Source organism: Anabrus simplex, chromosome 5 (assembly GCF_040414725.1).
Source record: "Anabrus simplex isolate iqAnaSimp1 chromosome 5, ASM4041472v1, whole genome shotgun sequence".
Classification (NCBI taxonomy): domain Eukaryota; kingdom Metazoa; phylum Arthropoda; class Insecta; order Orthoptera; family Tettigoniidae; genus Anabrus; species Anabrus simplex.
In genome coordinates, this window is record NC_090269.1 from 321,893,107 (window position 1) to 321,917,510 (window position 24,404).

General features: G+C 38.3%; 1 protein-coding gene across 8 annotated transcripts in view; it reads right to left on the bottom strand.

Annotated features, from left to right (window-relative positions):
* LOC136874046 (uncharacterized) overlaps positions 1–24,404 on the bottom strand; it is a 616,846-nt gene that overhangs the window by 144,885 nt on the left and 447,557 nt on the right. The gene's annotated exons all lie outside the window — the stretch shown is intronic.

Consider the following 24,404-nt stretch of genomic DNA (forward strand, 5'->3'; position numbering starts at 1 on the left):
AAGACAATCGAAATGAGTTTCATGCATGTGACGATAGCACCACACTCGAAAGCGAGAAGTCGCTGAAAATCAGTCTAGCCAACTTCGTATATCGGTGTCTAACTCCGGATAGCTACCTAGCGCTTGCGCGGAGGTGGTTGGACGCGAGCCAGAGTACCAGCCAATTTACACCTCCAGGTAGTTTACCACCCGGGAAGCTGCCAGCCACTTTACCAGCAGATGGCAGAACCGGCCCTTAGTTGGATACATAGGACAAAAGGAGTCCAACTTTGAACAGTTTCTTGTTTGCTCCGATCGATGATTTATTGGACCTGAGTCCCTTTCCACAACATTGCCCCTAGTATTAGGCCGGGTGCACATTGGGACGCAGGCGAAGCAGCTAAAGCAGTGCAGAGCAGATTTTTGTAATCCACACAAATCATTGCACCATCGCAAGTTGACAGACAGGGCAGGACAGAGCAGAGCAGGCCGGTTCTTCACCTACTTCCGCCTACCACGCGCAGTCCTCGAAACACAGTTTCCTGCGCACGTGTCACGTAGTTAGTTAAGAAATGGAGGAGAAAATGACCACAGCCGTTCGGTCTCACCGTGTTTTGTAGGTACTATGTGAATTATGTGGACTGCAATGCAGTATGTATATACGTACGTATCTATGTACATGCATCGTGAGAAAATGGCTGAACAGAGTTTAATGAAAATCAGTATGATAATTCGGGGAATAAGGCACTACAGTCTAGGTCTAGGCTATAAATCGTTTTATTCACGCTGGGTAACAAGGTAATTTAGAGAACGGAATAAAATGTAATCCTCAAATACTTGTGAAACAATCCGTGGCCCAAGTTCTCGCAACATTGGGTATTTAATACAAAGATCTAATGCTGATTATGGAGAGCATCATCGCCGACTCCGTCGCCGTCATCCACCATCACATTTATGCTAAGAAATAAGTATGGAAAATAAATTATCATATCTTGTCAAATATAAATGCAAACGTGTTCACAACAGATTGTCAATGTTGGTTGATTTTAGTATCTTGTCTTGTGGCAACTAGATGAAAATCTAGCAGTACATTTGTAAATAAATATTTTCTCCCTCTCCCCCTCTCTGATCCTATTAATGAATTTACCATGCAAGTTACCATGCATGCGGTTAGGATCACCTTGCTATGAGCTTGCATTCGGGAGATAGTGGGTTCGAAGCCCACTGTCGGCAACCCTGAAGATGGTTTTCCGTGGTTTCTCATTTTCACACCAGGCAAATGCTGGAGGAGGGTGTACCTTAATTAAGGCCATGGTCGCTTCCTTCCCATTCCTAGCCCTTTCCTATTCCATCATTGCCATAAGGCCTATCTGTGTCGATGCGACGTAAAAAATATAAAAAATAATCATGAAATTAGATTTTTTTGCTTAGTCCATATGAATGCCGCACATCGCTAACACATAAATATTGTTCTGTCTTGTAAACTGGCGAAGGTGGTTGTTTTTAATGCGACTGTCTTAAGGTGAACAACCGCGTTGTCATCAGCGCAAGGGAAAATGTGTAGATGACTATCAAAATGAGAAAATCACGAATGCTTGAAGAAAAAGAACAAAGAGCCTCTTTATACTGGATGCCTCAATATCACAGAGTCTAAAAGAAAACATGTTCTTTCTGAAAACCGACGAGACCCTGCGTGGCAATGTGCACTCACCTGCACTTCGCAGTTTCGTAAGCTTCGCGGTGTCCTGCTCTGCTCTTCCCTGCTTCTCAATGTGCGCCCGGCCTTAGACTCTGGTATCTAATATTTATCGCCTTCCTTTATCGTGATCTCTTCATTTGCGTTCTTCTCCATGTTATCTCTGCTGATTGGTAATGTTGTATTTGGAATAACAAAAGGGGAAGGGGTGTCACAAAATGCATCAACTACCGCAGAATTACTCTGCTCTCTCACAGTCGAAAACTTCTGGGAGAAGAAAGAGAAAAAACAACACAGAGAGTAGATAAAGAGGAATTGTAGAACCTTTATTTGAAGAGGAACAACAAGGTTTTAGGCCTAAAAGAACAACTATAGACCTTACCTTTGCTGTAAGAATGTTAATGGAAAAGAACTTGGAAAAAGGGAAACCACTTCAATACTCCTAGACATCTAAAAGGCTTATGATAGCTTACAAAGGAAACATATCTGGGAATGCCTAGGAGACCTGGGGGTTCACAACATTCTTATTGCAAAAGTGAAGATGCTGTATGATACAAACCACAAGTTATGTGGAAGAGGGTTGTGGGCTCTCCAAATGGTTTGAAATGAAGAGAAGAGAATAGCAAAGCAGTGCTTTGTCACCCATCATATTTGTCACCATGATGGATGCTATAATAAAGGCACTAAAAAGGAAGGAGCAGGAGGACTTGCAAGCTTTCATCTTTGCAGACAACATGGTGATCTGGGGTGAAACCAAAAATGATGTGGAGGAAAAGCTGCAGATATGAAGTCAAGAGTTTATGAGACATGATTTAAATACTAGCAAGGCTAAGACGCTGGTGATAAAGTTAGACGGGAGACAACTAACTACAAATCAGACTAAATGACACCAAACTGGACAGTATTACAAAATTTAAGTACAGTGAAACATAGGAATGCGAATAACTTGTTCTACGAGTTTTTTGCAAGACGAGCAAACATTTTAAATAAATTGTAACTTGATAAGCGAGTGAGGTTCCGCAATGCGAGCGTCACGTGTGCCTATGTTTTCCCCTCCCCGCTTCGTTTGTTGAATGGATGAACGAGGTCTTTGGTCCTGTAGTGAAGATATACCTTACAGAACATAATCTGACGCTCAAACTCTTGCTGGTTATGGACAATGCCCCTGCTCATCCTCCAGGCCTTGAGGCTTTGAGGACAACTTACTGGAGGAATTCAAGTTCGTTACGGTTAAGTTTTTCCTCCCAACACTACACCACTAATCCAGCCTATGGATCAGCAAGTCATTTCGAACTTCAAGAAGCTATACACCAAAGCACTATTTCAGCGATGCTTCGAAGTGACCAAAGAAACAAACCTTACCCTCCAAGAGATTGCGAGAAATCATTTCCCCATCGTGAACTGCCTGAAGATCATCGATAAACACCTGGGATGGAGTCACAAAGAGAACTCTCACTTCCGCTTGGGGAAAGCTGTGGCCTGACTGTGTTCTTGGACGTGACTTTGGGGGGGATTGTTGGTGACAAAGAGCCACCGATTGTCGATGAAATTGTGTCCTTAGGAAGACTATGGGGCCGGAAGTGAATGACGTGGACATTCAAGAGCTGGTGGAAGAACATAGCCAGTAACTGACCACCAACGAACTGATGGACCTGAATCGCGAACAACAGGAGGAAGTTATGGAGATTTCGTCCAGGGAAGAGGAGGAGGAAAATTCAATGGAATCTCTCACTTTAACTGAGATTCGGGATAAGGGCAAAATGTGGGAAATGGTGCAATATTTTGTAGAAAAACACCACCCGAATAAGGCTGTAACAGTGTGAGCGATGAATTAGTTCAATGATTATGAAATGTCAAGTTTTCGTGAAATCCTAAAAAAGAGGCAAAAGCAACAGTCACTGGACAGGTTCCTCGTTAAATTTGCACAAAAAGAAAACAATTCCAGTGAGCCAACAGATAGCAGTGATTCCGTTAGTGAAATTCGTGCTACACAGTAACTTGTCTCCCTCACACCAACAATTACAGTAGAACCTCGATAATTCGAAATCGGTTTATTCAAAATCCCGCCTAATTCGAAGGTCTCGTTCCCGGAAACATGAGATAAAGTTCTGCATGTTATTTAAATTGTTTAATTCGAAATATGGATAATTCGTAATTCGAAGTACAATGTCGGCCCCATTACCGAAATTTAGACTTTTAATTCAAAACTGCCTTTACATTTTAAAACAGTAGTATGTTACAGAGTAATTTCAACTCAAAATTTATCTGCGTCATAATAGAACGCGTGTTTCGGAACGTGGAGTGGTACCATAGCTTTCTGCATTTACACTCACTTCGGTGGATCTACAGTGCGCTTCATGATTACTAAGTTGATTGAAACTGGAATTCTTTTGTATTCAAACTTTTAAGGAACGCCGTATTATCACGCAACGGGCAGTGTGCGGGAAAACAAAATCCACGAACACTGGTGATGCCGACAGTTGAAAAAAAAAAAAAAAGAGAACCTGGCTCATATAATAAATTCGTAAGCACTGAACAATATTGTCATTGCCGATGAAACTGCATTACTTTATTTTAATGCGAGCCCAAACGATCATATGGTTTTAAAGAAGAAAGTGCCAGCCGGGGAATCGTAGAAGTGTGAGGGATGGGGGTCATTATAGTGCGTTGCAATGCACATGGAAGTGAGAAACTTTATCCCCTCGTCATAGGAAATATCGATAAGCCACAATGTTATGGGCGTCGGGCACTTTCCATGCCAGCACAAAGCATCTAAAAATGCAAACAGTAGAGAAATCCAAAAAATAATGCATCTGCACAGGGAAACCAGCATAATTTATCCTCGTCTTTGAATTGTGTGATATTTTTCTTTCGTTGCGTGAGGTTATGTTTGTAAGTTATTTACCCAAGTGCATTATTTGAACATTGTAAATGCACCTTGTTGGATACATGTTGGAGATAGTTCTTTCCCATGGCATTTGAAAGGTTTAAACCGTGAATTGAGGTGATTGCATGTATTAATGAGTCTTAGAATACTTTGTGATACTTTGTGTTTACATTTCTGAAGTACAAGAGAAGTGCCATGGCAGTAAATCGCACAAGGATAGTCATAGGAAAGTTCGATTTTAAGGACATCGGGTACTTTCTGAGTAAATACAAGGCATTTAAAATGCTTACAGTATAGTAATTCAATGAATAAAGTACTTGCACATGGGAGACAGCATCGATTTCTCATCTTTGAATCTGCTTTTTTCTTTCTTTCTTTCTTTCTTTCTTTCTTTCTTTCTTTCTTTCTTTCTTTCGTTGCGTGAGGTTATGTTTGCCAGTGAGATATCCATGTGCATTATTTGAATACTGTAAATGCACCCTCTTGGATACATTTTGGAAACAGTTCTTTTTTCATGGCATTTGAAAGGTATAAACTGTGAATCAAGGTTAACTGCATGCAGTAACGGGCCTTAAGAATATTTTGTAACACAGCGAGGGTTGGTACTTCTGAATTGCGATTTGGCGGTTAATTCGAAATCACGTAATTCGAAGTCCAATTTTTGAGTCCCTACGACTTCAAATTAACGAGGTTTTACTGTATTCTATTGTGAGGAAAAGTGCACTTTAAATTATTTTACGTTATATTTTGTTTTAGAAATTGTATGCGAATAAATATTTTTGTGTTGTGGACGAATCATCTGCATTTCAATTGTTTCTTATGGGAAAACTTGCTTTGATATGCGAACGCTTTGGATTACAAGCATGTTGCCGGAACGAATTATGCTCGCAATCCAAGGTTCCACTGTACTTGAGTGCTATAGTATCAAAGGACAACCTTGCAAACTATGAGGTGAACAGCTGAATTAGCAAGACAACTCAATTTTACCATCAAGTAAGACAACTGCCGTGGGATAAACAAGTACATTGAAAGCTAAGATGACATTATATAAATACTATTATACATCAAACCTCACGTATAGACTGGAAACTACCACATTAACAAGATAACTCAATTCCCAAGCTGCAGAAATGAAGCTCCTACGCACAATGATATGGAAGAAAAAACAATATCAGGAATGAAAAAGTCCGAGGAAGTGGGATCAGGAGGCTACCTACTGAAGACTGACGTGGTTTCGCCATGTAGAAAAGATGAGTGCAAGCAGGACTCCAAGAACAGGATATGAAAGAGAAGTAAAAAGACCTGTGGGCAGACCCAGAGAAAAATGGACCTATCTGATGAAGAAAGATGTCTAGGAGAGAGGACAAGATTGGAAGAAGGTTATGAAAGAACAGTGGTTCATGGACAGACAAAGATGGAAGGGACTTGCAAACCACACCCGAGCAACTGGAGATTGATGACGATGACGATAACAACATTTTATGCAAGCCTCGGACCTCCGGAGTAACAAAGTCCCATTGCCAATTGACAGGCAAGGGACTCCCTGGAAACAACTTGGTAAATGAAATGGAATCTGTAGTGAACTAAAGTAACTCTAGTCGTAGGATAGAGGAAATGAAATCTGTCTGCAGATAAATAAGTGTAGAAAATCTCTGTCTATATCGGTCACTCAATCCTGAGGATTGCGATCTCTGAAGAATTTCTTTGTATCCATTTCCATCCTCCACAGTCTTCTGCTATACAGATAGATTGTATGAATGTCGTCTTTGTTGCATGTTTTATGCCATCTCTCCAGCGTATAGGTGCTAGGATGAGGAAATTAGACAGAAGTAATAGATATGATTAGTCAAAACTTCCAAACAATACATAGTCAGCAGGTTCAGGATACAGAAAGAGAATGAGTGGCATTTAGGGATGCTATAGTAGAAACAGCAATACCTCACAACTGTGTGTGTAAAAAAATCTTGGTAGAATGATTAAGCTTATAAATGTAAAAATGAAGCGTATCAGAAATGGCTCCAAACGAGGACTGATGCAGACAGGTAACAGTACATAGATCAAACACCTGGAAAGTGTTTATGCGAGGCGAATGGAGGACGATAAGTTACTTACGATAAAAATGGACTGTCATGGAGGGTAAGAGAAGTAGAAGGAGACTAAGAATATGATGGTCAGACTCAGTTTCTAATGATTTAACCCAAAAACTGCCAAACCCACATATATACACGTTTCAGAACTTCATGGCTTATTCAGCAAACCCGTATATATTGCAGGTAATCAGCTTCATTTTCTGTATCAAATTCTAATCACAGAGAGTTACAATATTGAAAATCTTCCACCTTTTTGATACTTTTTACTTGCTTTTTAGCAAATTATTAATTATAAACAGTACATGTTTCGTTCTCACTTGAGAACATCTTCATCTGTTGTTAAGCTCAGGTGAATTGCTAAGTTTCTGAATACATTATTTTCAGGTACATTGTTCCTCTTAAAGACTATTTGAATATAAATTAAATTAAAATGATGTTAAAACAATGTGAGGGTTAATGGATTGATGAAATGAGACAGCATGAATACATAGCTAGCCTGCTTAAAAACTATATCTATTCATTAGAATAGTTGTTAAAAGTTTCAACTCTGTTACACTAAAAATATCTATTTGTCTTCCAGTTAAAAGGTTTTTTGAAAAATGAATGGCTTCTTGACACTGTTCTTATTACTGCTGAATGCTCATTTCATTCACTCCTTCCAGGTAGGCTGTTATTTATTTTGAGCTTGTTTAATGTGCCCTAAATTGAGTCTAATGCGGAACTTTGAAGCTGATTGCCGGTCAGTTTTTGAGAAGGGAGCTTCTGTCTCAATTTCTGTAATGAAATGAGGAAAATAGGAATTTGTTTTCATTGTAATGAAAGCACGTGTCTTTACATAATAACTTAATGTATAAAATTGTTCCATACCTTACTGTTGTTAGATTCCAATTCTACCGTGACCCTGGAGGGGGAACGTTTGAAGCTGCTTTACGTCTAGTATAATAATGGTGTGTGTGTGTGTGTTCCGCTGTTTGCTCCTCCTTTCGGGGAGGCAAGGCTGCGGAGAGGGGAGGAGGCGTGTCGCTTATTTCACAGCTTCGGCTTTAAAAGGGGTTGGGAGAGTGGATGTACAAAATGGCGGAGGCTCGTTCTTATTTATGATTTTATGGTCTGTGTTGTTTCCTTTGCCTACAGTTTCAATACTTGATAATATCCCTTCGAATATAGGGTTTCTATTGTCAATTGTATCATTCAGGTTATTGTCCTGATTACATTTTTGTTCTAAATAAATATATAGATTTTCTAATGTATTTAGAAGAGCTCCTTTGTTTATAGTTAAATCCTGCTCTATAGTTGTGAAATGATGTCCGGTTGTACTCATGTGTTGGCCCATTGCGGAAATTTTTTTATGTCTTTCAGCATTGGCATGCTCTAGGTATCTTACAGTCAAACTGCGCCCTGTTTGCTTGACATAAGTTTTTTCACATTGATGACACTTCAATTTGTAAACTCCAGATTCTAAATGTTTTGTTTTTTCCTAGGGAATTGACACTATTGTAATTAAAGAATTTTTGCTTTGTATTATTGCTGGTTGAATACGCGATCTTATAGTTATATTTTCTAAACAAATTTGTTACTGTATATAAGTTGGGGTTATTGAACGTGAACTTGGCATATTTATTTTTCTTTTTTATTTCGGGTGTTAGATTAGTTTGTAACTTTTGTTTGAATTTTCCGATTATTTTGTTTACAGTTAAAACTAAAAAATCAGGAGAAATTTGGCAGCGAATCAAGACGTATTATCAACACATCACTGATGGCAGAACATGTACTAATTCATAATAATTCAATACATTAACAATTCTATTTGGTCTATGTGTATATTTTTCATCATTGATATGTGAATACTAAATACTGGACATACCTGAACTGTAAGAACATGTGACTTCTCATCCTTCAACATGGAGATCACATCACGAATAATTGTTGTTCAACACACCCGTAGCTGACTTAGCCCTCTTCATAAACTAGGAACTAAATTTTTACTCAAATCACTTGTCTTGCTAACAGATTTCAAGGTTAAAAGTTTCTCCAAAGTTTGTTCAGACTGAAAGAAATTCTCTGAACTCTTCTTTCCTTATTGCATTCCTTTCCATATAATAAAATATATCAATTATACTTTCATCTACATTTACGGGCAAGCACGCCGTACCCTTCTCTGCAGCATGATAACTGCGATGATTATGTTACTATTTTCCCGCTTCAAACATCCTGCCACACCATTCTTTAATCCTACCATTACTGCAGCATTAACAGCACCAAGAGCTAGGCAGTTTTTAATGAAATGTGGAATTCCCGAAAAGTTGAGAGCAAAAGATTGGCAATGTTAGCTCCAGCAGCATCCCCTTCTAAATTAGGCACAGGGAGTAGACAACTCTGAATTTCATTGAGTTTAGGCCTAAAAAATGTTACTACAATGGGATATATTTTCAAGTCACTTTTATTGCTACCATCAGTAGCAACCGAAAATGCATTCATCTGCAAATGTGATGCAATTTTCGCCATTTCTTCCATGCACATTTCTGTAATGATAGCCGCTGTTTTCATTCTAGCACACCCATATCGTTTAGCAATTTCCAAATCAGGAAACATTTTGTGAAACAAAGGTCCCACGTGATCGACACAATTTACAGGCAGGTTACCGGTATGTTCTACGATAAATGACATAAATAACACCTCGGCATTCGTCACAGGATGTGCATCTTGGTTTTTACATGAAAATTTCAGTTTCTGATTTCTTTCCACACACTGGACACTCTTCTCATGTTTTTTCGTTTGCATATGCTTGAGTATATCGCACTTTCCGCCACACTCAACTTAAAAATTACACCTATACATATAGTACAGAATGTGAACGTTGGTCCCTTCCTGGATTCACTCAGACTCTACAATATAAGCAATTTTAAACACTGCATCATACTTCTTTTTTAACATTTTGGCCAAAACAAATATTAAGACATAACACGAGCACTTCTGCAGGTCCCGGCCCGCGTAGACGACTATGGCGTGCTACTTCTGAGGTTAGGCTACTCGCTTGACCAAAGGAGAGCACATGACTGACTACCGTGCCCCGTACTGCTATCTGGTATCATTATTAGAACTACTATCGACCAGCCATGGTCACCCATATATCAATAGAACAAGGCGGCAGTTTAAAATAATACGAAAATTACTGATACTGTTCTAAAAATCGGAAGATCGGTCCCGGCGATCGGGAGAAACGATGAAAAATCGGGAGTCTCCCGCTCAAACCGGGAGACTTGGCACGTCTGTGTTTACCATTTTTAGTTCAAATCCGTTGTATTGGGCTTGTTTGCGGATAAAGAGCAGTTATTTTTTTAGTTCCGTGTGTGTAAGGGGTATATTAAATGCTCTATATATGTAACTGTAATAAGCTGACCTTTTTTGTGATTCCGGATGCAATGAGTAGTTCTTTATTGTAATGGGAGTAAAAGCGGGTTTCCTGTGTATCTTGAAGACAAACTCTTCCTTTTTTCCGTGTTATATTTATATCTAAAAAATTTATGGAACCTTCTTTTTCTTTTTCTACTGTAAACTTTATTCTAGAATCCAGTGTATTTAATTTATTGAGGATATCGTCACTGTTGTTCACTCTTCGGTCTATTACTACAAAAGTGTTGTCTACAAAGCGTATTCATAAATTGAGACCTTCTATTTGTCCTATTATCTTGGTATGTTCGAGGTAATCAAGATAAATATTGGCTAAAATGCCCGATGTGGGAGCACCCATAAGGAGGCCTTCCTGTCTATATAGTTTCTTATTGAAAGTGAAGTAATTGTGTTTCGTAACGAATTTGAGTATATTAATAAAATATTCTATTTCTGGTAGGCTGAGTTGTGTGTGTTCTATTAGATTCTTCCTGATAATTTTTATTGTCCAGAAACCGATAAATATGAATCCCAGTCTTCCAACTGTATGGGCCTTACCCAAGTTACATAAAGAAGGATTACCCATAAGACCAGTAATAAACTTCCGCAGCAGTCCTACTTATAAAACATCGCAATACGTACATAAATTCCTAAGCCATAATTATGTTTTATACAACAAGACACCAATAAAAAATTCTGTAGATTTTTGCAAAGTACTCAAAAACTTTAAATTAACACCACATTAAGTAACATGTTCCTTTGACATCAAGACATGTATACAAATATTCCAGTGGAAGAAACAATAAAACTTATCAGGAAGAATCTAATAGGACACAAACAACTCAGCCTACCAGAAATAGAATATTTTATTAATATACTCAAATTCGTTACGAAACACAATTACTTCACTTTCAATAAGAAAATATATAGACAGGAAGGCCTCCTTATGGGTGCTCCCGCATCGGGCATTTTAGCCAATATTTATCTTGATTACCTCGAACATACCAAGATAATAGGACAAATAGAAGGTCTCAATTTATGGATACGCTTTGTAGACAACACTTTTGTAGTAATAGACCGAAGAGTGAACAACAGTGACGATATCCTCAATAAATTAAATACACTGGATTCTAGAATAAAGTTTACAGTAGAAAAAGAAAAAGAAGGTTCCATAAATTTTTTAGATACAAATATAACACGGAAAAAGGAAGAGTTTGTCTTCAAGATACACGGAAACCCACTTTTACTCCCATTACAATAAAGAACTACTCATTGCATCCGGAATAGCAAAAAAGGTCAGCTTATTACAGTTACATATATAGAGCATTTACTATACCCCTTACACACACGGAACGAGAAAAAGAACTGCTCCTTATCCGCAAACAAGCCCAATACAACGGATTTGAACTAAAAATGGTAAACAAAATCGGAAAATTCAAACAGAAGTTACAAACTAATCTAACACCTGAAATAAAGAAGAAAGATAAATTTGCCAAGTTCACGTTCAATAACCCCAACTTATATACAGTAACGAATTTGTTTAGAAAATATAACTATAAGATCGTGTATTCAACCAGCAATAATACAAAGCAAAAATTCTTTAATTACAATAGTGTCAATTCCCTAGGAAAAAACAAACATTTAGAATCAGAAGTTTACAAATTGAAGTGTCATCAATGTGAAAAAGCTTATGTCGGGCAAACAGGGCGCAGTTTTACTGTAAGATACCTAGAGCATGTCAATGCTGTAAGACATTAAAAAAATTTCCGCGATGGGCCAACACATGAGTACAACCGGACATCATTTCACAACTATAGAGCAGGATTTAACTATAAACAAAGGAGCTCTTCTAAATACATTAGAAAATCTATATATTTAGAACAAAAATGTAATCAGGACAATAACCTGAATGATACAATTGACAATAGAAACCCTATATTCGAAGGGATATAATCAAGTATTGAAACTTCAGGCAAAAGAAACAACACAGACTACAAAATGATAAATAAGAACGAGCCTCCGCCATTTTGTACATCCACTCTCCCCACCCCTTTTAAAGCCGAAGCCATGACAGTAAGTGACACGCCTCCTCCCCTCTCTGCAGCCTTGCCTCCCCGAAAGGAGGAGCAAACAGCGGAACACACACACACACCATTATTATACTAGACGTAAAGCAGCTTCAAACGTTCCCCCTCCAGGGTCACGGTAGAATTGGAATCTAACAACAGTAAGGTATGGAACAATTTTATACATTAAGTTATTATGTAAAGACACGTGCTTTCATTACAATGAAAACAAATTCCTATTTTCCTCATTTCATTACAGAAATTAAGACGGAAGCTCCCTTCTCAAAAACTGACCGGCAATCAGCTTCAAAATTCCGTATTAGACTCAATTTAGGGCACATTAAACAAGCTCAAAATAAATAACAGCCTACCTGGAAGGAGTGAGTGAAATGAGCATTCAGCAGTAATAAGAACAGTGTCAAGAAGCCATTCATTTTTCAAAAAACCTTTTAACTGGAAGACAAATAGATATTTTTAGTGTAACAGAGTTGAAACTTTTAACAACTATTCTAATGAATAGATATAGTTTTTAAGCAGGCTAGCTATGTAATCATGCTGTCTCATTTCATCAACCCATTAACCCTCACATTGTTTTAACATCATTTCAATTTAATTTGTATTCAAATAGTCTTTAAGAGGAACAATGTACCTGAAAATAATGTATTCAGAAACTTAGCAATTCACCTAAGCTTAACAACAGATGAAGATGTTCTCAAGTGAGAACGAAATATGTACTATTTATAATTAATAAATTGCTAAAAAGCAAATAAAAAGTATCAAAAAGGTGGAAGATTTACAATTATTGTAACTCTCTGTGAAACCTATATTATATATATATATATATATATATACACGTTTTGTTGTAGTGCCTACTTTGCTGACCCTGTATATGTACAACATATAGTGTCACGCTTTCAGTTCCCCAGGAAATGTTCAAGGAAGTTCGCTTTTGAAGATATCCCACTCCTTTATGTGTGTTTTGGAAGCAATCTGATGTTATTTCATCTTCGTTGAAGGGCAATATCTTTCCCGCTGTATCGCATGCATCATGGCGTCTCACAGTACTCGGTCATCCCTTGTAAACGATGTAATTGAACATTATCTGATAGTAATCCTGAGAGGATGTTTTTGAAGAGGAAGATAGTGAGTATATTATGGGTGATAATGAACACCAAGACAGTGCAAGTGAAAGTGCTAGTGATGAATCCAGTGAGGAACTGTCACCTCCCTCTGCAAAGAGGATGAAGGCATTGCATATTAGGCCTAAAAAAGTAAGCAGTTGCATTTTCGTGGTTATCAGGTTCATGTTTGGCAGTTCACGGTTTTGATGACACCAGTTCTGGAATCGCCAAATGTTCGTGCTAATTAATCGGAAATTGTCTTTTTCTTGTACTTTCTAACTCACTCAATAGTGCAGGTTATAGCTAAATCTACCGTCACGTACAACAAACACGTGGTTGAAAAATACCCCCTTTCACCTAAATCAACGCTACAGTCATGGGTTGAACCTACAGAGGAAGAGATTTATGTGGGTTGTTTTTTTTTTTGCCACGACCATGCTCATGACTAGGGAAAAAAAGAGCATACTATACAGGAGTAGTGGTCTTCAGATGGTCTCTTTCACACTCCGATTTTTGGACGAATTATGGTGAGAATTTTCATGAACTCAAGACACTTCTAGAGACCATTGAATGTATAATAATGATTCTTGAGTGTATTTTAAGCCTGTATTCGACATATTTGAAACCACTTTTGAATTATATTCCCGTAATAGTATAGTTAAAAATTAGTTGTGAAAGTGCTTATTCCTGGGGACAAAAACTTGGCCAGGAGGACTCACTTGGACGAGAAAACATGGCAGTGAAATAGTCAAAGATAAGAGGTGAGAGAAAATCCACTTAGGATAGCTGCCCTAATTCTAGGGAAACCACAAAAGTTCAGCCTACTGATTAATCCATAAAAAAAATAAGAAAATACTTTTAATCAATTTTCAATTGAATCTTTAAAAATATTGCAATATTTATTCATTTTCAGGCAACTACGATGGATTCTATTTATTCAAATAACTTTTAAGTTATATGGATGATTTTCTACTATTTGGAGTGAATTACTCAAAACCGCAGTTGTTATTTCCTGTAAAACATTAGTTGTGAGTCAAAACCTGAAATTATTCGCAGAGAAATTTGTGATTTTTCCGCACCAAACAACACATCAGTAACTTCCCAATTCTTAATTTCATAGTTGTGTCCCAAGTCACGAAAGCAAAGCTCATAGTGGCTTATCTATCTGTCTCAACCTCTATGGACTGCTTTTCATCTCACTCAAATTGGACTGCTGGATCGATAAGGGCGCCTTTGTTAGATATCGTATCAATGACTATAATGTCCACTTGTTGATGTACAGGTTACTTCTTCATTAACTTCGAACTGTTTTGTATTTCAAAAGCAGTCAGCTATCCTTCTTTTTAGCCTGTGGTGCCTATTGTTTCTTAAAACTCCCCCCTTTGCAACAGAAACCACTATAACGTGTTTTGCCGACGATAGGGTAATATTTAGGAAAAACACTGAATCTGCTGCCGAACTAGCCAGGGTCGCCATAGAAAGATTTAAGGAACTCGGCCTGGACATCAGCGCTTAAAAATCAGCTTGTCTTTCTATCAAGAAAGGTCGGCTAACGGAGGAGAATATCATCATTAATGACGACTGTGAAATTAAATCACAGTGCAACGGAAGTGCGATTCGTAACTTAGGTGTGAATTTCATCAATGAAATTAAACTGGATCCACAAGCCGAACTTGACAAGACGCGAAACAAGATTGACACCCTTGTTAGCTCACCATTGCTGCAATCTGACCAGAAATGTTCAATTTTAAACAGTTCAATATCACCTACTCTTATTTATCCACTCCAAGTTACTCCCCTAAACATGATATCTCAATCTTTTCTATCAGATGCGGATAAAATATTAAACAGTGGAACTAAAGAATTATTACAAATACCAGCAGACGTTCCGGATCAAATGGTATACACCGAAAGGAAGTATAAAGGCCTCGGTTTGTTTTGCGCCACTTGGGAAGCCAAACTACAGCATATTAACATCTGTAATAAATTATTGCTTGCAAATAACGGCTACATTAATGCAACTAGAAACTTGGAACAAGAATGTACAATTTGTTTGCAAGATCTAGGTATAGAAATGAATGATCGAGTTATGTCCAAAAATAGTCATCTTCCCAACGTAAGGAAGGTCCGACAGATACTACGAGACAGAGAAGTTAAGTCATGGACGAAGCTGCCGCACAAAGGAAAGGGCGTTAGACTCTTCCAGGAATACATGCCAGGGAACAAATGGATAAGAGATCACCGAGGCTTATCCTGTGCGGAATGGAGAGAGGCCATCAAGATGACAGCGAATGTGTGCGCCGTTCACTCCGTGCCAGGAAGGTCCCAGGACAAAACCCTCTGTCGGCGTTGCCACAGAGAGCACGAAACTCTTGCCCATGTCCTGGGAACCTGCCCTCACGGGGAGGTATTGAGAAATTCCCACCATCATACAATACGACACATGATTGCGACCTCGTTGAGGGATCACGGTTTCACGGTGCACAAAGAGGTCTCTGGCCTAGCTACCGACGGGAGTAACAGACATATTGACATGATAGCCTTTCAACCAGCTAGCAAGCAAGGACTAATCTTAGATCCCACAATACGCTTCGAGTCGCACGTTGGCCAGGCTGAAGAGGTGGATGCCGAAAAGAAGTCAATTTACCAGTCAACTGTAAACTACTATAAAGATAAATATCACCTAGACAATATTTCCGTCCATGAACTCATGATCGGAGCTCGAGGCACAATCCCTAAATTTCTTGTACAGCTATGGGATTCTCTCGGTCTCAGCCAGACACGACTTCACGACATCGCTATCGCCGCAATACGAGGTTCAGTGACCATACTCCGCAATCATCTATATAACATCTGAAGAATCGCATTGCAAATCTATTCCTGAGCCTTTTAAATAATAATAATAATAATAATAATAATAATAATAATAATAATAATAATTGTACCGGGCGGTACACCTCCACGCCGCTAACACGACTTCACGACATCGCTATCGCCGCAATATGAGGTTCAGTGACCATACTCCGCAATCATCTATATAACATCTGAAGAATCGCATTGCAAATCTATTCCTGAGCCTTTTAAATAATAATAATAATAATAATAATAATAATAATAATAATAATAATAATAATTGTACCGGGCGGTACACCTCCACGCCGCTAATTGAAAATTTGCGCCAGTTGAAACTCCTCTGGCGAAGGAAGTCTGAACTTTATCTAATGTATTAATTTTCAAGTTTCTCAGAAGATGTCACCACTTGGAAATTTTGGAGTTTTTGAACTGGGTCATTTTTGATGTATTTTTGTTTTACCTGTAGTAAGAAGTGTGAACTTTCTCTTCTAGAGGACACTACTGAAGAACTACAATAGTGCACCCTAGTGCAAGGTGAAAGAACTGTTTCTTGGAGAAATTTTTATTTCAAAAGTTTGTTTCTTGTTAAATTTCTTTCTGGTATTGTTTAAGTTGGCTGTATCCCCCTTTCTTTCCCCTTGTTTTGAATTTAGCCAATCCCGAATTTCTTTAATTAATTTACGACCAATAAGGTGTTTCTTCTTCAGATTGGACATGCTGCTTAACCCTAACCAATAAATGATTGTGGGCGGGTGTTTTCTTTCCTGAAACGCCTTGAACTTTCCGCGAGAGTATATAAACTGCTGATTTTAGGGTCTCCGCGCCACTTCTCTACCATCTTTCAGTGTGTAAAGTACATAGCAGGGGGCGGGAAGCGCCTCTTTCTTCGGGCAGCAGTTCAACAACCAGGTAATGGCCGTATAATAACTTCTTTTCTTGCTAGCTCAGCAGTTTAACTCTCGGGGCGGGTCCGAAGCTTTTCCACCATGTAACTTTTCCCTAAAATGTAAAGACTCTTAGTATCTATTCTCTTTTAAGCTACATATTGGGATAGAGAGTGCTTAACCCTCTCGAGCTCCCACTCATATTGTTTTGAGGTGAACTTACCTTTTCACAACCTATTCTTCTTTAACGTAATGTAAATTGTTTTTTTTTTTAAGTCACCTCTTTAGTATGGGATTAGCCCTTGCATTTGTGGCCTAGAGCCAGATTAGGTTTTAAAACAAAATGTATTAGGAGTGCAGGTCGCCTCCTCTCAAATTGGTATTTTAGAGGCCATGTAATTAACCTTTTCTCATTTAATAGACCTCAGTAGGTTGGGTATCTTACCCCTGTGTTTATGTCCTTAGAGGACAGCTTGAAGGTCGAGTTAGGTGTGGCCTTTTGATAGGCTTAAAATTTTGAGAGCGGATCGCTCTTTTGAAATTTGTTTCTGCGTGCCTCTAGGAGGTCTTACTGTGTAATTTGGAGCAAGTGCCCCTGGGTGTGACTGGGGTTTTCTGCCCCTTTGTTAAACCTTATGTACATGTAAGCTTGGGCTAACTGCTCAAGAATTGTGAGTCCGGGGCTCAAAGCCCAAAGCCTATAAATACTGTTGTTGCTCTTTTGTTGCCTTGCTACTCTGTACCTTCCATACTTGTTATTTCTTGATTTTGAAAAGAGAATATAACCTTGTTAAATTTTACATTAACTTTAATTTCGTAGGTTGAGACCCGTTCACCCCCGCACCTTCTTTCACCTCTACCTACCACAAAAATACGGTAATAATAATAATAATAATAATAATAATAATAATAATTTCAATCTTGTTGCACTCAAGGCAACGGGCATCTAGGCTTCTGCCGGGAAGATGACGAACTATGACAACGTTGCAGTTCATTTTTATGACATTCGTCCATTGAAAAGAAGATAGACCAGTCTCTGTAGATATCCAACTATTAGATTTCTTCCACACCGAGAAAAGTGATCCACCTCTGCCGCAATGAGGTAAGCCTTTTCCACTTTTCATATTCCTGATTGTGAAGTTTCTTTCTTATTTTCTTTACTTCGAGCTCTTCATCAATTTCTAGGTTAAGATGTCTTAAACTGTCATGAATTTCTTCTTTGAAATTTCTCGAATGTTGTAAAAACACGTTTGGACTGCGCTTCAGGTGGTTACATGTATTGATATGTTGAAGAAATGCTTCTCCTGTAGCCTTCATAACATCCAAACCACGAACTGTTCTAGATGAATACAGCATAGAATCCGGGCTGTCAGTTGGTGTTCCTATTATTTCTTTAACAGCACTTTTGATCTAACTTATCAATGTCTTCCATAAAACCACATTGGATTTTTGGCAAAGGGATGCACTGTAAGGAATATATCAAACTGGGCCAAATATATTGATATAATATACAGTAAAAGTCGGCTATAGCGAGTAGGGCATATAACGAGAAGCCCCTTTTAACTGACAATGTTTTGCTGTCCCTTCAAAATTCCTATACTAAAATGTGTATTATCGTTCGGTTACAGCGAGAGCCCTATCACCGACTTATCCGTTATTACGAGTGATTAAGATGAGCGACTTTTTCCGTTACCGATATTTATATGCCCCAGCGATTATGTTGCATGTAATCGATTATCTTGTGTATCATTTCCTCGCTATGTCCACTAGTGAGTTCTCTCGTTGACATTCCAAGGCGATGCCGGAGTCGATTAGTAATACCCGTCGGCTGTTGTTATGTAAAGAAAATTTGAATTGAAAGAGAATATACTTTCATAATAAATGCGTAAATAACGTGTCCAATAACAGTTCTTAATGCAGTACAGAAATATTTAAAATAGTTATATTTGAATCAGCCTTGTCAATACAATTATTAATGAAAGAAAATTATTTATTCAACCCAACATGTTTCAGGAATTCAACCATTCCCTTCATCAGTGGTCAGATCAAAGCTTTGATATACAGTGAAACCTCGATTATCCGTTCCCCGAAACTACGTTTTCCCGTAATGTTCGTTCAAATTATGTGGTCCCGCGAGCATCCCATTTAAAACCTGTATTAAAAATCCCGCGTTATCCGTTCCTCGAAGAAACGATTTCCCGCATCAACCGTCCAGAAATTTCAGTCCCATCAACGCTACATCCTCGATCAAACTTTTTCAAGATTTCGAGAATGGACGGCAGGAATCGAATTTGCGAGTCTAGCGTATTTTAATTTCGTCGGATATCTTGCGTGATCATACTTACGGAACATTCTGTACCAGGCTAACAATGAAGGCCTCCGCCAACTTGCGCTTTGTTAAGAGCTTTCTGTTGAATGTTTCCTTCAGTTGGCAGTGTTACTAGCTGGTGAAAACCAACAATTTACGCAGTCGAGTTTCGGTTTGCTTACACAGTACAGTATTGAAATGGCGTGACCTGTAAAGCATGTGAAAACCCTGCAAGAAAAACTTCAGATTATAGAGGAAGTTGAAAAAAATCCAACAGAAAAAAAAGTTGACATCGCGAAACGTTTAGGCTTACCTGCTTCGACATTGAATACAATAATAGGGAAAAAACAAGAGATACGTGAACAAGTAAAAAAATGTGGATCCTCCGCAAAGAATAGAAAAACGGGGAAGGAATCGAGATATTCTAAAATGGAAGCAGTTCTCTTTTCTTGGTATCAGCAAGCTCGGGCGTCGAGAATTCCTGTGGATGGTAACATTTTGCGCGTAAAAGCCCGAAGCATCGCTGCAAGAATGGGTATCAACAATTTTTCTGCTTCGAATGGATGGATTTCCCGGTTTAAGGAGCATCACAGGCTGGTGTATAAAAAGCTCGCCGGCGAGAGTGCTGCAGTTGACGGTTCGGCTGTGGAAGATGGGGGGAAAAATCTCCCAGAGCTGCTCGAAGGATACGAACCGAAGAAAATCTATAACGCGGATGAAACCGGCCTATTTTTCAACTGTTTACCGGATCGCACGCTGGCTCTTAAAGGAGAATCTTGTCATGGAGGCAAAAATGCGAAGGACCGCATGACTGTTTTGTTGTGCTGTAACAGTGACAGGTCAGACAAACATATCCCTATCGTTATAGGCAAAGCAGCGAAACCGAGATGCTTTAAGAACGTGAAGAAGTTACCAGTGCGATACTACGCGAACGGTAAACCTTGGATGACCACAGACATTTTCGCGACTATATTACTGCGTATGACACAGACAACAGCAAACTACAGAACGTTTTAAATATTGAGGGAGCACTGTACCGTGTTAAGGCACGACAAAACAAAAAACAACTGACGATTAAAGATTTTTTCACTACAAAGTGACTACTGTATTCTGTGACTGAAGAAATGACAGTTTAAGTGTTGTGTGTGCAGTGTGTAACCTATATGTATGTGATGTGACACTTTATTTTTGTGAGTGCGAGAGTGTTTCATTACATCTTCTGGGATTTAATGTATTTTGGTATCATTTTTGTATTTGTGCGTTGTGATTAGCTTACTTGACTATGTGACTGGACGTGTTACAACCTATGCTTATTTACGTGTTTTCAGCTATCTTTCCTAACTATAATAGCACAGGTATGTTCATGTGAACTGCACCAGTAATTACGCCTATCATGCAAGCCACATTTCTCGCCTGTTTATCGGTCAAAAAAATCATTAATGGAAAGTACCGAGGCCTAAAACATGGATGAACTCGAAGTTAAATTTCGCGCCGTAAGTTCGTAATACAGCACGAAAACCTTTACTGATAAATAAGTTACATTGTTCTTTCTTAGGTTATTAAAACAAAGTCTTCTAATTTACATGAGACTGTCGTCAGATAACGATTACTGTAAATAACTGTACCTGTTCCAGTTAGATTCCTTCAAGGTGAAACAAACAGAGGTAGCTACCGTAGACGTTTTAAGTGACTGTATTATAATATTTTCCTGATCGGCATAATACAGTAGAACCTCGATAATTCGAAATTGGTTAATTCAAAATCCCACGTAATTCGAAGAAGTTCTCGTTCCCAGAAACATAAGATACAGTTTTGCATGTTATTTAAATTGTTTAATTCGAAATACGGATAATTCGTAATTCGAAGTACAATGTCGGCCCCATTACCGAAATTCAGACTTTTAATTCAAAACTGCCTTTACATTTTAAAACAATAGTATGTTACAGAGTAATTTCAACTCGAAATTTATCCGCGTCATAATAGAACGCGTGTTCCGGAACGTGGAGTGGTAGCTTTCCGCACTTACTCTCACTTCGGTGGGTCTGCAGTGCGCTTCATGGTTGCCAAGTTGAATGAAATCGGAATTCTTTTGTATTCAACCTTTTTAATGGAACACCGTAATATCACGCAACAGGCATTGTGCGGGAAAACAGAATGCGCGAACGCTGGCGATGCCGACAGTTGACGAAAAAGCATGGCTCATATAATAAATTCGTAGGCACCGAACAATACTGTAATTGCCGATGAAACTGCATTGCTTTATGTTAATGCGAGCCCAAATGGTCTTATGGTTTTGCAATTGCAATGCACATGGAAGCGAGAAACTTTATCCCCTCGTCATAGAAAAGTTCGATAAGCTACAATGTTTTAATGGCATCGGGCACTTTCCATGCCAGTACAAAGCATCTAAAAATGCAAACAGTACAGATATCCAAAAAATAATGCATTTGCACAGGGGAACCAGCATAATTTATCATCGTCTTTGAATTGTGTGATTTTTTTTCCTTCGTTGCGTGAGGTTATGTTCGTTAGTGATGTATCCAAGTGCATTATTTGAACATTGTAAATGCACCTTGTTGGATACATTTCGGAAATAGTTTTTCCATGGCATTGGAAAGGTTTAAACTGTGAATCGAGGTGATTGCATGTATTAATGGGTCTTAGAATACTTTGTGACGCGGCAAGTATTTACATTTCTGAAGTACGATAGAAGTGCCATGGCGGGAAATCGTACAAGGATAGAGTCATAGGAAAGTTTGATTTTAAGGGCATTGGGTACTTTCTGTGTAAATACAAGGCATCTAAAATGCATACAGTATAGTACTCCAATGAATAAAGCACTTGCACATGGGAGCCAGCATAGATTTCTCCTCGTCTTTGAATCGTGTTTTTTTTTCTTTCTTTCGTTGCGTGATGTTATATTTGCCTGTGAGATATGCAAGTGCATTATTTGAATACTGTAAATGCACCTTTTTGGATACATTTTGGAAAAAGTTCTTTTTTCATGGCATTTGAAAGGTATAAACTGTGAATTAAGGTTAACTGCATGCAGTAACGGGCCTTAGAATATTTCGTAACGTGGCAAGGGTTGGTACTTCTGAATTGCGAATTGGTGGTTAATTTGAAATCACGTAATTCGAAGTCCGATTTTTGAGTCCCAACGACTTCGAATTAACGAGGTTTTACTGTAACTCCGATACACTCTCCTTGCAGCAATAGTGAAACTGGAGTCTCAGATGTTTTTAAATTTCTTAGATATCAATATAATTCTGGTAACTTATTTAGTAGAATATTTTTCGATAAGCTTGACTGATGAAAGTTGCTGGCCTGAAAGACGTTTTCACGGGAACGTGACGAAGTTTCTCGGTAAAACTGAATTTAAAGTATAAAGTTTTTAAACTAATGTATTTAATGCAGGCGTTTTTGTACAAATAAAATGATATATATATTTCATTACTGTGAAGTACAGTCAAACTGTTGACGGTTTTAATTCGTTCCCGGATTTTCCGATTTCCCGTATCGTACGTTTTTATTCCCAGGTTCCTCCAAAAACGGAAAATCGAGGTTTCACTGTAAGTTATAAATATTTCTGTACCACATTCAAACTAGTCAATGTGGATCATACAATCATTTTAACCTATCATGGTTTAGTTTATCAACAACAGTTCTTAACTCATTAAAAATAAAGGCTGATTAAACAATCACTTAATTTTAATGCAAAATACTGCCATTAAGTAAGAATGGGACACACTTCGAGATATGGCAGAGTGCATAATTGATTTCAGATGTTAGTTTATATTTTCTCGCACCTGGTTAAATTACGGAAAGATTATTGTCATGTAAATTTATAGCGAGAAGGTTATCATTTCTCTACTGGCGCTTGAAGTATGTTTCCATCATATGTGTAGTACAGTTAACTTAGGATAGGTAAGGCAGTGCGAATAAGGAAACTGAAACGTTTGCCACAAAATGCGATCGATCACCTTTGGTACAGTATAGTTTTCTCCAAGACCAACTACAATACTGCAGACCTTAACCGACCTATTGAAACTGTCCATAATGACGGCAACTGGACTGCTAGCATGGGCTCGTTTTGATTTGTGTAGATGGTGTTGTTATCAAATATTTATAGAAATTTGATGCCTTTTGCTGGCAGGACCTAGTGTTTACAGTGCACTATGTCTTCTGGTATGGGCTAGAGCAATTTTGTTACTTTCATTGATCTGTCTCTGTCTTATCCTTGGCTTTGACAATATGAAAGTGACTGAGGTATGAGCGAAGCTAGTAATGCTATTCCTTGTGCAGCCAGTCCCTGCTATGAATGGTGTGAAAACGTTGCTCATAGGGTCAGTTGGTGCAAGCATTTCAGTGGGCTTCCAGACTGATATGTAATAGCAACTTCTGGCTCGGTGAGGAAAGCAACGGGAACTACCTCACTCCTCATTTCCCTAGTACGCCTCTTCAGTGATGCCTAGGCCATCTATGACAGCTGATGGCGGAGCTGTTGAGGATCCAACCAGCCTTAGGGCTGAAGACTGAAAGTACACACGGAAATTTGAATATTATTAATTGTAAATCATATTTATGTATAGTCTCAAAAAGACTATAGATCCTCTTTCAGTGCCGTAAGAATCTGTTTGTTATCAAAGAGCTTATTTATTCGAAGAATATCGGTGGTGATTAAGTTAATGTTGATTCACGTGTTCTTCTCTGAAGGTATTTTCTTTATTTTTAGTTACCTATGCATTATGTTTATAGTTTAATGTGCTGTGTGCCTAGAAGTAAGAGGTAGGGCACAAGCTTCAGTGTTCCAGTTTCCAAAAGACCTAGTATTAAGGCAAAAATGGGTTATGAGCATTCGTAAGGAAAACTTCGAACCAAATGATAAGCCTTATAATGTGTGCATTAATCATTCTGAAACCAAATTTATTGTTAGGGAGGATATACTCATAGAAGGTGGTGATCTAATTCGAGTGCCACGCAAACTTCCAAAATTGATGAATGAAGATGTATGTTTTACCATATTCTACAAACAAATTCACTTCATTTCTGGTTTCTGTAAAAATTAAAATGTCTGTTAAAGTTGATGGCATTTTTATTGTACGAAATATCTTCAAAAGAGATGGTTCC